We start from the raw sequence: 3,782 nt of genomic DNA on the forward strand, positions 1-3,782 counted from the left end.
TTCCTCCACCGAATGTGAGCCACAGTGATACAATCTAATGAAACGCTCGTACAAAAACCTCTATTCCACTCGAGTGAACACACACTCCAGCAGAGAGAGAGAAACAACACTTCAACACACTGATATTAGAAGATCCTCAGCTCTTCTCAACACTCACTCTTTCAGATTTGACTAAATGCTTTCTGATATAACACTGTTTAAAGAAATATATTTGATGAGCTGTGACCTCTGAGGTGACCTTTGACCTCTTTGATCATGGATGATGTTGTGGAGTTTCTCATAATGATGCTTCTGTTCTTCATATGCAGATCAATCATCATGATTCACAGAAAAACCTGCAGCTTCAAATAAATGAATCAATAATTCTGAACATTTCAGATGCACATTGTTTAATATATAATGACCTGATTATGAGTCCTGATGAACTTCATGCATGTGGAAAATGTGGGGAAAAATAGACATCATGATAATATTTCCCAGAGAGCAACATGTCAACATTGATTCCAAAGACCATAATGGACTTTTTTTATTATTACTCTAAATATAGTAAAACTGATTTATTTAGTTCTTGATTTCTCATTGTTATCATGCTTGTAAAGGTGTAGCACAGAACTGAACTCAGAGAAACTGCTGCGTATGACATATGTTTAAAATGATCTACATTCATGATTCTCCAGACAAAACCTAGTGTCTTATCAGCCTGACAAACATAAACAAAAATATTTCACAATTAATAAATATGTGCAATTAATCACTAAATGGTTCAATAACATTATTCTGAAAGTAAAATCTTCTATGTAGAGTTTATGAGTTTGTTATCAGCACAAGCTGTTGTAAATCCTGCCCACTTCTTTGCATTGTCAGCACATGCTTCAGTGCTCTGAGAGTGTTTATAGTGCTGTGAGTTTAACACTTCATGACTGAGAGCAGAACAGAACACACTCTTCATCATCACACAAGACTAAACTACAGCAATGAACACAATCAACATCTTCATCTGGACCATTGCACTGTTTATTCAAGGTTTGTTTAATACAGCTTTTATAATGATTATTAACTATCTTAAAATGTGAAATGTATATACAGTATTTATCATATATTGTATATCATCATATATATTATTTTAATTTTTGTTTGTGTTTTCTTTCAGAGTGTAGAGGACAGATCACTGTAACTCAGAGTCCATCAATAACAGCAGTTCAACCAGGAGAAGAAGTCAGAATAAACTGTAAAACCAGCAGTGATGTGTATGTGCATGTGAATTTGTGGAGTGGTAATCAATATTACTTAGCCTGGTATCAGCAGAAACCTGGAGAAGCTCCTAAACTCCTCATATATAAAGCAACAACCCGTTATACTGGAACTCCATCTAGATTCAGTGGCAGTGGATCTGGCAGTGATTTTACTCTGACCATCAGTGGAGTCCAGACTGAAGATACAGGAGATTATTACTGTCAGAGTGTACACTATATCAGTAGTAGCTGGGTGTTCACACAGTGATAAAGAGTCGTACAAAAACCTCTGTCAGTCAGACGTCACAGTGACTGCACTGATACAGCTGAGAGAAACTGCAGCTGCTGATGGAGGATCACAAACTACACAATATCAATGTTTAGTTCAAAGTTTCTAAAGACCTTAAAGGTAAATATGATATAAGATGTTCTTTATGCTAAAATACATTAACCCAGTTTATTGTTCATTGACTAATATTAGTTTGTCACTCATGTGTGTCTCTCTCTCAAATGCAGGGCCGGCTCAGGCTCCGCTGGTTCCCGCTGATTTTAGATAGATCATTCATATGAATTACAACTTACTATAATATAACATGAATAGTTATCAACGTTAACATATACATAAGGTAAATAATGGTGACCAACAAATCTGGAAAAAAAAGAATCACACAAGAATTAAACTACAAATCGACAAAAAGTGCAAAAACTCTATTACATGATACAGTCCAGCACACTAGAGCTCTTAGTCTCAAAGTCATCAATGACTGAATCAAAGCCAAGTTGTGAGCCCCATGATGACTGATGCTGATCTCTGCAGGTCCACTCAGACGCTCTCGGCTCATGGTAGATCTCATGTGTGTTTTAATCAGCTTGATCTCTGAAAAGCTCCTCTCCGCAGCCGCTACAGTCACTGATACTCTCAGTGCACACACATGTTTGAGCAGATTTCCTGCAGTCGCTTTTCATGATGAAACTCAGGAATCTCCATGGTGGTCATGTTGGTTGATGGCAGGTCAGGGAAACTTCTCATTTCTAGGGCGAGTTGTTTTCATCTATGTCTGATTGTCCACCATTACTTAAAGTGCCGCTTAGTGTCTCACACACTGCTGCATCAGTTCTTCATTTTTCATCTTCGGGAAGTTGACAAGAACAGCAAACTTCTCCTTGACCTCTGCCAAGGTCTTGAACCTCTCCTCCAGTGACACAATGGCCACATCCACCACTACATTACACATGTTCTCCATCCTCTTCAGTGCATCACTGATGGGCTCATCTGGACATTCATATGAGAACTGTCTACGTGTTGATCACAGCCTCTTCTCTCTGAGAACAGCATCCACTTTCATTTCTTCACACATCTCTCTTGCTAAAGCTGGAGCTGAAGCAAAGCCTTCACCGCGGTAGTCAGTCAAGAAAGTTAGTTAATATCAATATACTGTGGTAGCCAGAAGGAAACATGGCCTCTCACAACACAGCACAATCACCTGCAGCTCCATGGAGAGCACCATCAGAGGAAGACACAAGGTCAGGACTGCACAGTGAGATTCAGGACCAAGGATAGCGCCAACACAGGTGTGCACAATTTCCCCTCTGGCAGGGAGCCTCAGCTGCAGGCTGTTGGGCCAATTAGCAGCTACAAAAAAAGAGAGCTAAGCAGCCACAGTAGGAGAAGAACAGAGGAGGTGAGCAGATACTGAGTGCTGGATGTTATACCGCCCAAACATCAGAGCAGATCTGACCCACTCACGTTCTGGAGGATAGAGGCCTAGGGGAGGACGTGAGTAGCCTGAACTAGTGGTGGGCAGATCGAGGCTTCGTGAAGCAATGAAACAGTTGAACCAAATGGGCCATATTGTTTCGAGGCTTCGAATCAATCCGACACCCGTCTCAACGGTGACACCTAGTGGTCACTTGCAGGTGTTGCTCTGAAACAACCTTGACGAGCCATTAAAAAAATGTGTTGTTTTTTTATTATTGTATTTTTCTAATATGTGAAGCTTGTAACCTATAGGCTCCTTACTGTACATAATGTTATTTTGGTCCTGCAAAATTAATATTAATAAAAGAAATCAAGCCACAATGTCTCACTTTTTTAGAGATATTTATTCAAAAATATTAATTTCTCTGCTGTGGAAGGACTTGGCCTACTTCTTTTTTTACAGATAATTTCTCCAGCCTTTGAAAAAATCCTCTCACAAGGGACACTTGTTGCTGGCATGCAAATATATTTTTTAGCTAGGACATACAAATGAGGAAAGATTACTGCTCTCTCTTTCCAGTGGGTCAGTTTATGCTCAGTGTGCAGAGAAAAATGTAATGGAATGTAGAACTACAACAAATAGGAAAACCAAAATGAATGGGTACTCATATGTAGACCTATAAAATGTATATTCACACAATATTATATTATATTATATTCACATTGAAGCTATTTTAACATGATTGGCAGTGATTGGGACATTAGGTTGTAGGGCATAGGGCTATGGACTTTCTAAACAGTGTCCCAAAAGTTTGTAATTATATTTAAATTATAATTATATTTCAAACGCA

The 3,782-nt window shown here is 38.8% G+C and overlaps 1 long non-coding RNA gene across 1 annotated transcript; it reads left to right on the forward strand.

Moving 5' to 3' along the window:
- The first annotated feature begins 916 nt into the window (after positions 1–916).
- Positions 917–3,316, forward strand: LOC311071481. The gene is made up of 2 exons (XR_014603866.1): positions 917–1,023; positions 1,151–3,316. It is a non-coding gene; the product is annotated as an uncharacterized lncRNA (long non-coding RNA).
- Positions 3,317–3,782: the final 466 nt, after the last annotated feature.

Source organism: Abramis brama, assembly GCF_963993115.1.
Source record: "Abramis brama genome assembly, chromosome: 20".
Lineage (NCBI taxonomy): Eukaryota > Metazoa > Chordata > Actinopteri > Cypriniformes > Leuciscidae > Abramis > Abramis brama.